General features: G+C 55.1%; 1 protein-coding gene across 4 annotated transcripts in view; it reads left to right on the plus strand.

The window, feature by feature from the left end:
• The window catches only part of allc (allantoicase), a 71,220-nt gene that overhangs the window by 10,618 nt on the left and 46,788 nt on the right, over window positions 1-13,814 (plus strand). Inside the window, exon 1 of one of the 4 annotated variants that reach the window (XM_067984228.1) lies at window positions 11,621-11,718. The exons of 1 other annotated variant lie outside the window; for it this stretch is intronic. The gene's annotated coding sequence lies outside the window, so the exon portion shown is untranslated. Of the gene's footprint in view, window positions 1-11,620; window positions 11,719-13,632; window positions 13,792-13,814 lie in introns of those variants that run through there. 2 more of the 4 variants (XM_067984232.1, XM_067984231.1) reach the window with 2 other exon arrangements.

A 13,814-nucleotide genomic window follows, 5' to 3' on the forward strand; every position in this document is an offset into this window, starting at 1 on the left:
CCTCCCAACTACCTGCCCGTCCTTCTCTCTCTCTCCCTCTCCCAACTACCTGCCCGTCCTTCTCTCTCTCTCCCTCCCAACTACCTGCCCGTCCTTCTCTCTCTCTCCCTCCCAACTACCTGCCCGTCCTTCTCTCTCTCCCCAACTACCTGCCCGTCCTTCTCTCTCTCCCCAACTACCTGCCCGTCCTTCTCTTCCCCCCCCAACGACCTGCCCGTCCTTCTCTCTCCCTCCCAACTACCTGCCCGTCCTTCTCTCTCCCTCCCAACTACCTGCCCGTCCTTCTCTCTCCCTCCCAACTACCTGCCCGTCCTTCTCTCTCTCTCTCCCAACTACCTGCCCGTCCTTCTCTCTCTCTCTCCAACTACCTGCCCGTCCTTCTCTCTCTCCCCCCAACTACCTGCCCGTCCTTCTCTCTCCCCCCAACTACCTGCCCGTCCTTCTCTCTCCCCCCAACTACCTGCCCGTCCTTCTCTCTCTCCCCCAACTACCTGCCGGTCCTTCTCTCTCTCCCCCCAACTACCTGCCCGTCCTTCTCTCTCTCCCCCCAACTACCTGCCCGTCCTTCTCTCTCTCCCAACTACCTGCCCGTCCTTCTCTCTCTCCCAACTACCTGCCCGTCCTTCTCTCTCTCCCTCCCAACTACCTGCCCGTCCTTCTCTCTCTCCCCCCAACTACCTGCCCGTCCTTCTCTCTCTCCCTCCCAACTACCTGCCCGTCCTTCTCTCTCTCCCTCCCAACTACCTGCCCGTCCTTCTCTCTCTCCCCCCAACTACCTGCCCGTCCTTCTCTCTCCCAACTACCTGCCCGTCCTTCTCTCTCTCTCCCAACTACCTGCCCGTCCTTCTCTCTCTCCCTCCCAACTACCTGCCCGTCCTTCTCTCTCTCCCGCCCAACTACCTGCCCGTCCTCTCTCTCCCAACTACCTGCCCGTCCTTCTCTCTCTCCCCCCAACTACCTGCCCGTCCTTCTCTCTCTCTCCCCCCAACTACCTGCCCGTCCTTCTCTCTCTCTCTCCCAACTACCTGCCCGTCCTTCTCTCTCTCTCCCAACTACCTGCCCGTCCTTCTCTCTCTCTCCCAACTACCTGCCCGTCCTTCTCTCTCTCCCAACTACCTGCCCGTCCTTCTCTCTCTCTCCCAACTACCTGCCCGTCCTTCTCTCTCTCTCCCAACTACCTGCCCGTCCTTCTCTCTCTCTCCCAACTACCTGCCCGTCCTTCTCTCTCTCTCCCAACTACCTGCCCGTCCTTCTCTCTCTCTCCCAACTACCTGCCCGTCCTTCTCTCTCTCTCCCCCCAACTACCTGCCCGTCCTTCTCTCTCTCTCCCCCAACTACCTGCCCGTCCTCTCTCTCTCCCCCAACTACCTGCCCGTCCTTCTCTATCTCTCTCCCAACTACCTGCCCGTCCTTCTCTATCTCTCTCCCAACTACCTGCCCGTCCTTCTCTCTCTCTCCCAACTACCTGCCCGTCCTTCTCTCTCTCTCCCCAACTACCTGCCCGTCCTTCTCTCTCCCTCCCAACTACCTGCCCGTCCTTCTCTCTCCCTCCCAACGACCTGCCCGTCCTTCTCTCTCTCTCTCCCAACTACCTGCCCGTCCTTCTCTCTCCCTCCCAACTACCTGCCCGTCCTTCTCTCTCTCTCCCCCCAACTACCTGCCCGTCCTTCTCTCTCTCTCTCCCAACTACCTGCCCGTCCTTCTCTCTCTCCCAACTACCTGCCCGTCCTTCTCTCTCTCCCTCCCAACTACCTGCCCGTCCTTCTCTCTCTCTCCCAACTACCTGCCCGTCCTTCTCTCTCTCTCTCCCAACTACCTGCCCGTCCTTCTCTCTCTCCCAACTACCTGCCTGTCCTTCTCTCTCTCTCTCCCAACTACCTGCCTGTCCTTCTCTCTCTCCCTCCCAACTACCTGCCCGTCCTTCTCTCTCTCCCTCCCAACTACCTGCCCGTCCTCTCTCTCTCCCCCCAACTACCTGCCCGTCCTTCTCTCTCTCTCTCCCAACTACCTGCCCGTCCTTCTCTCTCTCTCTCCCAACTACCTGCCTGTCCTCTCTCTCTCTCCCAACTACCTGCCTGTCCTTCTCTCTCTCTCTCCCAACTACCTGCCTGTCCTTCTCTCTCTCTCTCCCAACTACCTGCCCGTCCTTCTCTCTCCCTCCCAACTACCTGCCCGTCCTTCTCTCTCCCTCCCAACTACCTGCCCGTCCTTCTCTCTCCCTCCCAACTACCTGCCTGTCCTTCTCTCTCCCTCCCAACTACCTGCCCGTCCTTCTCTCTCTCTCTCCCAACTACCTGCCCGTCCTTCTCTCTCCCTCCCAACTACCTGCCCGTCCTTCTCTCTCTCTCCCCCCAACTACCTGCCCGTCCTTCTCTCTCTCTCTCCCAACTACCTGCCCGTCCTTCTCTCTCTCCCAACTACCTGCCCGTCCTTCTCTCTCTCCCTCCCAACTACCTGCCCGTCCTTCTCTCTCTCCCAACTACCTGCCCGTCCTTCTCTCTCTCTCTCCCAACTACCTGCCCGTCCTTCTCTCTCTCCCAACTACCTGCCCGTCCTTCTCTCTCTCCCTCCCAACTACCTGCCCGTCCTTCTCTCTCTCCCCCCAACTACCTGCCCGTCCTTCTCTCTCTCCCTCCCAACTACCTGCCCGTCCTTCTCTCTCTCCCCCCAACTACCTGCCCGTCCTTCTCTCTCCCAACTACCTGCCCGTCCTTCTCTCTCTCTCCCAACTACCTGCCCGTCCTTCTCTCTCTCCCTCCCAACTACCTGCCCGTCCTTCTCTCTCTCCCGCCCAACTACCTGCCCGTCCTCTCTCTCCCAACTACCTGCCCGTCCTTCCCTCTCTCTCCCAACTACCTGCCCGTCCTTCTCTCTCTCCCCCCAACTACCTGCCCGTCCTTCTCTCTCTCTCCCCCCAACTACCTGCCCGTCCTTCTCTCTCTCTCTCCCAACTACCTGCCCGTCCTTCTCTCTCTCTCCCAACTACCTGCCCGTCCTTCTCTCTCTCTCCCAACTACCTGCCCGTCCTTCTCTCTCTCTCCCAACTACCTGCCCGTCCTTCTCTCTCTCTCCCAACTACCTGCCCGTCCTTCTCTCTCTCTCCCAACTACCTGCCCGTCCTTCTCTCTCTCTCCCAACTACCTGCCCGTCCTTCTCTCTCTCTCCCAACTACCTGCCCGTCCTTCTCTCTCTCTCCCAACTACCTGCCCGTCCTTCTCTCTCTCTCCCCCAACTACCTGCCCGTCCTTCTCTCTCTCTCCCCCCAACTACCTGCCCGTCCTCTCTCTCCCCCCAACTACCTGCCCGTCCTTCTCTATCTCTCTCCCAACTACCTGCCCGTCCTTCTCTATCTCTCTCCCAACTACCTGCCCGTCCTTCTCTCTCTCTCCCAACTACCTGCCCGTCCTTCTCTCTCTCTCCCCAACTACCTGCCCGTCCTTCTCTCTCCCTCCCAACTACCTGCCCGTCCTTCTCTCTCCCTCCCAACGACCTGCCCGTCCTTCTCTCTCTCTCTCCCAACTACCTGCCCGTCCTTCTCTCTCCCTCCCAACTACCTGCCCGTCCTTCTCTCTCTCTCCCCCCAACTACCTGCCCGTCCTTCTCTCTCTCTCTCCCAACTACCTGCCCGTCCTTCTCTCTCTCCCAACTACCTGCCCGTCCTTCTCTCTCTCCCTCCCAACTACCTGCCCGTCCTTCTCTCTCTCCCTCCCAACTACCTGCCCGTCCTTCTCTCTCTCTCCCAACTACCTGCCCGTCCTTCTCTCTCTCTCTCCCAACTACCTGCCCGTCCTTCTCTCTCTCTCCCAACTACCTGCCTGTCCTTCTCTCTCTCTCTCCCAACTACCTGCCTGTCCTTCTCTCTCTCCCTCCCAACTACCTGCCCGTCCTTCTCTCTCTCCCTCCCAACTACCTGCCCGTCCTCTCTCTCTCCCCCCAACTACCTGCCCGTCCTTCTCTCTCTCTCTCCCAACTACCTGCCCGTCCTTCTCTCTCTCTCTCCCAACTACCTGCCTGTCCTCTCTCTCTCTCCCAACTACCTGCCTGTCCTTCTCTCTCTCTCTCCCAACTACCTGCCTGTCCTTCTCTCTCTCTCTCCCAACTACCTGCCCGTCCTTCTCTCTCCCTCCCAACTACCTGCCCGTCCTTCTCTCTCCCTCCCAACTACCTGCCCGTCCTTCTCTCTCCCTCCCAACTACCTGCCCGTCCTTCTCTCTCCCTCCCAACTACCTGCCTGTCCTTCTCTCTCCCTCCCAACTACCTGCCCGTCCTTCTCTCTCTCTCTCCCAACTACCTGCCCGTCCTTCTCTCTCCCTCCCAACTACCTGCCCGTCCTTCTCTCTCTCTCCCCCCAACTACCTGCCCGTCCTTCTCTCTCTCTCTCCCAACTACCTGCCCGTCCTTCTCTCTCTCCCAACTACCTGCCCGTCCTTCTCTCTCTCCCTCCCAACTACCTGCCCGTCCTTCTCTCTCTCTCCCAACTACCTGCCCGTCCTTCTCTCTCTCTCTCCCAACTACCTGCCCGTCCTTCTCTCTCTCTCCCAACTACCTGCCCGTCCTTCTCTATCTCTCTCCCAACTACCTGCCCGTCCTTCTCTCTCTCTCCCAACTACCTGCCCGTCCTTCTCTCTCTCTCCCCAACTACCTGCCCGTCCTTCTCTCTCCCTCCCAACTACCTGCCCGTCCTTCTCTCTCCCTCCCAACTACCTGCCCGTCCTTCTCTCTCTCTCTCCCAACTACCTGCCCGTCCTTCTCTCTCCCTCCCAACTACCTGCCCGTCCTTCTCTCTCCCTCCCAACTACCTGCCCGTCCTTCTCTCTCTCTCCCCCCAACTACCTGCCCGTCCTTCTCTCTCTCTCTCCCAACTACCTGCCCGTCCTTCTCTCTCTCCCAACTACGTGCCCGTCCTTCTCTCTCTCCCTCCCAACTACCTGCCCGTCCTTCTCTCTCTCTCCCAACTACCTGCCCGTCCTTCTCTCTCTCTGTCCCAACTACCTGCCCGTCCTTCTCTCTCTCCCTCCCAACTACCAGCCCGTCCTTCTCTCTCTCTCCCAACTACCTGCCCGTCCTTCTCTCTCTCTCGCAACTACCTGCCCGTCCTTCTCTCTCTCTCCCAACTACCTGCCTGTCCTTCTCTCTCTCTCTCCCAACTACCTGCCTGTCCTTCTCTCTCTCCCTCCCAACTACCTGCCCGTCCTTCTCTCTCTCCCTCCCAACTACCTGCCCGTCCTTCTCTCTCTCTCCCCCCAACTACCTGCCCGTCCTTCTCTCTCTCTCTCCCAACTACCTGCCCGTCCTTCTCTCTCTCTCTCCCAACTACCTGCCTGTCCTTCTCTCTCTCTCTCCCAACTACCTGCCTGTCCTTCTCTCTCTCTCTCCCAACTACCTGCCTGTCCTTCTCTCTCTCTCTCCCAACTACCTGCCCGTCCTTCTCTATCTCTCTCCCAACTACCTGCCTGTCCTTCTCTCTCTCTCTCCCAACTACCTGCCCGTCCTTCTCTCTCTCTCCCAACTACCTGCCCGTCCTTCTCTCTCTCTCTCCCAACTACCTGCCTGTCCTTCTCTCTCTCTCTCCCAACTACCTGCCCGTCCTTCTCTCTCTCTCTCCCAACTACCTGCCCGTCCTTCTCTCTCTCTCTCCCAACTACCTGCCCGTCCTTCTCTCTCTCTCTCCCAACTACCTGCCCGTCCTTCTCTCTCTCCCAACTACCTGCCCGTCCTTCTCTCTCCCAACTACCTGCCCGTCCTTCTCTCTCCCAACTACCTGCCCGTCCTTCTCTCTCTCCCAACTACCTGCCCGTCCTTCTCTCTCTCTCCCAACTACCTGCCCGTCCTTCTCTCTCTCCCCCCAACTACCTGCCCGTCCTTCTCTCTCTCTCCCAACTACCTGCCCGTCCTTCTCTCTCTCCCAACTACCTGCCCGTCCTTCTCTCTCTCCCAACTACCTGCCTGTCCTTCTCTCTCTCCCTCCCAACTACCTGCCCGTCCTTCTCTCTCTCCCTCCCAACTACCTGCCTGTCCTTCTCTCTCTCCCAACTACCTGCCTGTCCTTCTCTCTCTCCCTCCCAACTACCTGCCTGTCCTTCTCTCTCTCCCTCCCAACTACCTGCCTGTCCTTCTCTCTCTCCCTGCCAACTACCTGCCCGTCCTTCTCTCTCTCCCTCCCAACTACCTGCCCGTCCTTCTCTCTCTCTCTCCCAACTACCTGCCCGTCCTTCTCTCTCTCCCAACTACCTGCCCGTCCTTCTCTCTCTCCCTCCCAACTACCTGCCCGTCCTTCTCTCTCTCCCAACTACCTGCCCGTCCTTCTCTCTCTCTCTCTCCCAACTACCTGCCCGTCCTTCTCTCTCTCCCAACTACCTGCCCGTCCTTCTCTCTCTCCCTCCCAACTACCTGCCCGTCCTTCTCTCTCTCTCTCCCAACTACCTGCCCGTCCTTCTCTCTCTCCCTCCCAACTACCTGCCCGTCCTTCTCTCTCTCCCTCCCAACTACCTGCCTGTCCTTCTCTCTCTCCCTCCCAACTACCTGCCCGTCCTTCTCTCTCTCCCTCCCAACTACCTGCCCGTCCTTCTCTCTCTCTCTCCCAACTACCTGCCCGTCCTTCTCTCTCTCCCAACTACCTGCCCGTCCTTCTCTCTCTCCCTCCCAACTACCTGCCCGTCCTTCTCTCTCTCTCTCCCAACTACCTGCCCGTCCTTCTCTCTCTCTCTCCCAACTACCTGCCCGTCCTTCTCTCTCTCTCTCCCAACTACCTGCCCGTCCTTCTCTCTCTCCCAACTACCTGCCCGTCCTTCTCTCTCCCTCCCAACTACCTGCCCGTCCTTCTCTCTCTCCCCCCAACTACCTGCCCGTCCTTCTCTCTCCCTCCCAACTACCTGCCCGTCCTTCTCTCTCTCCCCCAACTACCTGCCCGTCCTTCTCTCTCTCCCCCCAACTACCTGCCCGTCCTTCTCTCTCTCCCTCCCAACTACCTGCCCGTCCTTCTCTCTCCCTCCCAACTACCTGCCCGTCCTTCTCTCTCTCCCCCCCAACTACCTGCCCGTCCTTCTCTCTCTCCCAACTACCTGCCCGTCCTTCTCTCTCTCCTCCCAACTACCTGCCCGTCCTTCTCTCTCTCTCTCTCTCTCCCTCCCAACTACCTGCCCGTCCTTCTCTCTCTCTCTCCCAACTACCTGCCCGTCCTTCTCTCTCTCTCTCTCCCTCCCAACTACCTGCCTGTCCTTCTCTCTCTCCCTCCCAACTACCTGCCTGTCCTTCTCTCTCTCTCTCCCAACTACCTGCCCGTCCTTCTCTCTCTCCCAACTACGTGCCCGTCCTTCTCTCTCTCCCTCCCAACTACCTGCCCGTCCTTCTCTCTCTCTCCCAACTACCTGCCCGTCCTTCTCTCTCTCTGTCCCAACTACCTGCCCGTCCTTCTCTCTCTCCCTCCCAACTACCAGCCCGTCCTTCTCTCTCTCTCCCAACTACCTGCCCGTCCTTCTCTCTCTCTCGCAACTACCTGCCCGTCCTTCTCTCTCTCTCCCAACTACCTGCCTGTCCTTCTCTCTCTCTCTCCCAACTACCTGCCTGTCCTTCTCTCTCTCCCTCCCAACTACCTGCCCGTCCTTCTCTCTCTCCCTCCCAACTACCTGCCCGTCCTTCTCTCTCTCTCCCCCCAACTACCTGCCCGTCCTTCTCTCTCTCTCTCCCAACTACCTGCCCGTCCTTCTCTCTCTCTCTCCCAACTACCTGCCTGTCCTTCTCTCTCTCTCTCCCAACTACCTGCCTGTCCTCTCTCTCTCTCCCAACTACCTGCCTGTCCTTCTCTCTCTCTCTCCCAACTACCTGCCCGTCCTTCTCTATCTCTCTCCCAACTACCTGCCTGTCCTTCTCTCTCTCTCTCCCAACTACCTGCCCGTCCTTCTCTCTCTCTCCCAACTACCTGCCCGTCCTTCTCTCTCTCTCTCCCAACTACCTGCCTGTCCTTCTCTCTCTCTCTCCCAACTACCTGCCCGTCCTTCTCTCTCTCTCTCCCAACTACCTGCCCGTCCTTCTCTCTCTCTCTCCCAACTACCTGCCCGTCCTTCTCTCTCTCTCTCCCAACTACCTGCCCGTCCTTCTCTCTCTCCCAACTACCTGCCCGTCCTTCTCTCTCCCAACTACCTGCCCGTCCTTCTCTCTCCCAACTACCTGCCCGTCCTTCTCTCTCTCCCAACTACCTGCCCGTCCTTCTCTCTCTCTCCCAACTACCTGCCCGTCCTTCTCTCTCTCTCCCAACTACCTGCCCGTCCTTCTCTCTCTCCCCCCAACTACCTGCCCGTCCTTCTCTCTCTCTCCCAACTACCTGCCCGTCCTTCTCTCTCTCCCAACTACCTGCCCGTCCTTCTCTCTCTCCCAACTACCTGCCTGTCCTTCTCTCTCTCCCTCCCAACTACCTGCCCGTCCTTCTCTCTCTCCCTCCCAACTACCTGCCTGTCCTTCTCTCTCTCCCAACTACCTGCCTGTCCTTCTCTCTCTCCCTCCCAACTACCTGCCTGTCCTTCTCTCTCTCCCTCCCAACTACCTGCCTGTCCTTCTCTCTCTCCCTGCCAACTACCTGCCCGTCCTTCTCTCTCTCCCTCCCAACTACCTGCCCGTCCTTCTCTCTCTCTCTCCCAACTACCTGCCCGTCCTTCTCTCTCTCCCAACTACCTGCCCGTCCTTCTCTCTCTCCCTCCCAACTACCTGCCCGTCCTTCTCTCTCTCCCAACTACCTGCCCGTCCTTCTCTCTCTCTCTCTCCCAACTACCTGCCCGTCCTTCTCTCTCTCCCAACTACCTGCCCGTCCTTCTCTCTCTCCCTCCCAACTACCTGCCCGTCCTTCTCTCTCTCTCTCCCAACTACCTGCCCGTCCTTCTCTCTCTCCCTCCCAACTACCTGCCCGTCCTTCTCTCTCTCCCTCCCAACTACCTGCCTGTCCTTCTCTCTCTCCCTCCCAACTACCTGCCCGTCCTTCTCTCTCTCCCTCCCAACTACCTGCCCGTCCTTCTCTCTCTCTCTCCCAACTACCTGCCCGTCCTTCTCTCTCTCCCAACTACCTGCCCGTCCTTCTCTCTCTCCCTCCCAACTACCTGCCCGTCCTTCTCTCTCTCTCTCCCAACTACCTGCCCGTCCTTCTCTCTCTCTCTCCCAACTACCTGCCCGTCCTTCTCTCTCTCTCTCCCAACTACCTGCCCGTCCTTCTCTCTCTCCCAACTACCTGCCCGTCCTTCTCTCTCCCTCCCAACTACCTGCCCGTCCTTCTCTCTCTCCCCCCAACTACCTGCCCGTCCTTCTCTCTCCCTCCCAACTACCTGCCCGTCCTTCTCTCTCTCCCTCCCAACTACCTGCCCGTCCTTCTCTCTCTCCCCCCAACTACCTGCCCGTCCTTCTCTCTCTCCCTCCCAACTACCTGCCCGTCCTTCTCTCTCCCTCCCAACTACCTGCCCGTCCTTCTCTCTCTCCCCCCCAACTACCTGCCCGTCCTTCTCTCTCTCCCAACTACCTGCCCGTCCTTCTCTCTCTCCCAACTACCTGCCCGTCCTTCTCTCTCTCCTCCCAACTACCTGCCCGTCCTTCTCTCTCTCTCTCTCTCTCCCTCCCAACTACCTGCCCGTCCTTCTCTCTCTCTCTCCCAACTACCTGCCCGTCCTTCTCTCTCTCTCTCTCCCTCCCAACTACCTGCCTGTCCTTCTCTCTCTCCCTCCCAACTACCTGCCTGTCCTTCTCTCTCTCCCTCCCAACTACCTGCCTGTCCTTCTCTCTCTCCCTCCCAACTACCTGCCTGTCCTCTCTCTCCCTCCCAACTACCTGCCTATCCTTCTCTCTCTCCCTCCCAACTACCTGCCCGTCCTTCTCTCTCTCCCTCCCAACTACCTGCCCGTCCTTCTCTCTCTCCCAACTACCTGCCCGTCCTTCTCTCTCTCCCTCCCAACTACCTGCCCGTCCTTCTCTCTCTCCCTCCCAACTACCTGCCCGTCCTTCTCTCTCTCCCTCCCAACTACCTGCCCGTCCTTCTCTCTCTCCCTCCCAACTACCTGCCCGTCCTTCTCTCTCTCTCTCCCAACTACCTGCCCGTCCTTCTCTCTCTCCCAACTACCTGCCCGTCCTTCTCTCTCTCCCTCCCAACTACCTGCCCGTCCTTCTCTCTCTCTCTCCCAACTACCTGCCCGTCCTTCTCTCTCTCTCTCCCAACTACCTGCCCGTCCTTCTCTCTCTCCCGCCCAACTACCTGCCCGTCCTTCTCTCTCCCTCCCAACTACCTGCCCGTCCTTCTCTCTCTCCCTCCCAGTTCTGCCCCCGCTCCCTCACTGCCTCCCAACTACTCGGCCCCGCTACTCTTCCGGACAATAACCCTTCGCCCCAGCGGCCTTCCAAAGGGCCAAACCTGCTCACTGCCTCTATAGCTCCAGGTACCAATAATGGTGCAGAATACTAAACAAAAAAAAAACCACTCAGGGTTTGCCTCTAGAGTGACGCTGGATCAAAGGACATGTCCATGCTGCCAAACTCCACCTCTCCCACTCTCGCTTTTCCATTCCCTAGTACTACCATAGCCTTGGACCATCCTCCAGTGCTAACAAAGCACTGCAGAACTGACCAAAGGTGCCGCTGAACCCTATTCCCCCTCCCTAATGCAGGCAACACATTTTTTGCTGTGTGTGGAGCGCATATAGTTATTTAAAGCAAGTTAATAGAATGTGTATATTATAGATTTTTAAATTGTCGTCCTCTTCCCCTGTTTCTCCACTTCCACCCCCTCTTCCCTTTCCTTTCTATAATCTTAGTATCATAGTAGGGAACAGCACAGGAGGATGCCGTTCGGCTCACTGTGCCTGTGCCAGCTCTTTGAAAGAGCTATCCAATTAGTCCCACTCCCCTGCTCTTTCTCCATAGCCCTGTAAATTTTTTCCCTTTAAGTATTTATCCAATTCCCTTTTGAAAGTTACTATTGAATCTGCTTGCACCTCCCTTTCAGGCAGTGCATTCCAGATCATAACAGCTCGCTGCATAAAAAAATGTTTCCTCATGTCGCCTCTGGTTCTTTTGCCAATTACCTTAATTCTGTGTCCTTTGGTTACCGACCCTTCTGCCACTGGAAACAGTTTATCCTTACATATCAAAGGAAAAGTTTCAAGAAGATTAAATAATATATTTTTTTAACTTAGATATGATTGGCACTGTGATTTTGGTATTATGTGGATCATGAGTCTGTCCTCTGTTTAAAATGATAAATTATCTCACAAGAACTGTACCACAGTGACATTGGCCCTTTAACATCACTGGACATTTAGTGGTGAGATTCTATAGTGTGCTACTTTAACTCTTACTGTATGTTATGAAAATCAGGAATCCTGTTATGTACAAAGGTTGAGGCAGGGTGGGATGAGCAAAATATTTGCATATAAGCCTGTGTTACACGGAACAGGACCGCGTACAATAGTATTAACTGAAGACTTAGTTAAAAAACTGCTCACATTAAAGGTTGATTGTAAGGAATTTTAACAGTGTATGTTTTGTGACTGTATAAGAAAACAAAGTTGGTAAAGTGCAGATCATCAATCTGTTTTCCATTTAGCATGTTTTGCAATGCCCGATGATACAGCTCGTTACTTTCAGGTCAATGTCTGCATGATTATAAGTTCACTCTGCACGTTTACTGATAACAGTTGGGTAGTTTAGCAGACTGCAACATTTCTACATTTCAAAGTCACAGGCTGGAAGGTAAGGCTGAAAACTGGCTTGTCAGTAGGAAAACTGGTATGTTGTAGGTCAGATCCATAACTTGCATGTTCCAAATTAAAAGTATAAATTTGGAGTTAGTGTAATTGTAATTTTAAAAAATCTGAATAAAATGAAATATTAAGATCAGAATTTGTGAAGTGATTTTCTTTTAAAAAACTTTTGTTATTTTCAGTTACCCTTTAACATTTGAAGCATTTGACGTTGTTAATTGTGTTGTTTTGACTTATCTTTATTTAGATTTGTCATAGAAAAAAATTATAAAATTCCTACTCTTGTGGAAAGTTAGAAAAGTCCATTTAAAATCTTCTCTAGCTGGAACAGTGATTGCTAAAAGGCATAGCTCATTAGCCGATAAAATGTTAATATGTGAAAGGAATTTTATGTAAACAGTGGAAAGATTTAATCATATACAGTACCATGAAGTAGTTAGGAAAAAGATGACAATATATTGGACAACGTACAGTAAAACAACTTGCATTTATATACCACCTTTAAGGTGAAGAGTATTCCAAGGTGTTTCACAGATGGACATGTAGAAGATGGATACTGTTCCAGAGAACGAGTGATTAAAAGCTTGCTGAGGAGATGTGTTTAGGAGGTTTTTAGAGGAGAGAGATGGAAAGACAAGGGAATTTTAGACAGTACGACAGTCGCATCTAAAGACTCTGCTGCCAACAGTGGGCGAAAGGAGGGGAATATGCACAAGAGGTATTATTGCACCGAAGTAATTCATGGTCTATATAAATACAAACAGTGAATGTTGCTTTTCCTGCCTGTGTCCTTGGAAGCAGTTCTAACAGTGAGCTAGAAATTGATTCACGGTGGTAGGCTGGCAAGATCTGGGCACAAGGAACAATCCCTGCAACTGGAATGGGCAGTCTTGAGGTACACCCGATATTGGGCCTCATTTGCATGAGACTGGTGAGCTGCAAATGTCTGCTGGGCTTTCCCAGGCAACTTGCAATGCCAGCAGCTGTCCTCAGTAGGTACTGGGAGAAGTGGGTGGGGGTGGTGATCGAAAGGAAGAAGGAGTGGCGATTGGGAGGGGGGTAGGCGATCGGGAGGGAGAGGGGGAGGCGATTGGGAGGAAGTTGGGGGAAGCGATTGGGAGGGAGGCAAGGCAGTCGGGAGAGGGGGTAGGTGATCGGGAGGGAGCCAAGTAGGGGCCAGCAATGTCTTCAGCACTTCAGTGGAGCCGGGAGGAGCATTCCTGCACCTCCTGGTTCCACATTCAGGTAAGTATTTTTTTAAACTTATCTTTTTGGTGGTGGTCTCTAGCAGTCCCTTTAAGGACAGCTGGTTAGGCCACATGTAGACCACGTTTTCTGAATGCAGCTGGTCCTGCGCAGGCTACATTTAGGGCAGACCAATGTTGCAAAGGGTGCATCAAACAGGCATTAGGCCCCTATTTGCATATGCAAAGGCTTGTTTCAGGCATGACCCTGGCTGGATCTTTTTCTGCTTTTACCAATATGGTGGGCTGCGTGCTTCCGGCACTTAATGAGCATGTGCAACCTGCTTGCCATATTCGATGCTTAGGCACCTGTTTTGCGTCTGGTAAACGGGCGTAGCGCCATTGACTTTCTAGGCCAGTGTCTTTGATCATCCCTTGCCCTATGCCTCCCCCACCTACAATCCAGGCAAGTGGCCTGCTCTTAGTCCTCTGTTACTACCACTTTATAGGTGCTCAGTTCAACCCATGGAGATTGATATGAAAACTACTTCCCTGCATCGCTCTACCCTTCTTACCTTTAAAGTCTGTTGCTGGTCTCCTGCAGACCAATGGATCTATAAAGTGGGCTGCCCTGATGATCTGGAGACCCACACAAAAGCAGATCTCCATTTCCATTGGAACAGGACATGGCAGATGATTTACACTGGGGAATGACAGTGACTGTATGAGACCCACGTGTCGGAAGTTGACTGCACCATAGTAAAATAAAAGTGGCATAACACTGTCCGTGATCTGGGAGAACCAACCCTCTGACGTGACTTCCTTCTTTGTGATGAAGTGCCGGGCCTCTGGTATCACACCAGCACAACTGAGATCAGGTACTTAATGGCAAGAGGATTGC

This window comes from Heptranchias perlo, chromosome 5, assembly GCF_035084215.1.
Source record: "Heptranchias perlo isolate sHepPer1 chromosome 5, sHepPer1.hap1, whole genome shotgun sequence".
Lineage (NCBI taxonomy): Eukaryota > Metazoa > Chordata > Chondrichthyes > Hexanchiformes > Hexanchidae > Heptranchias > Heptranchias perlo.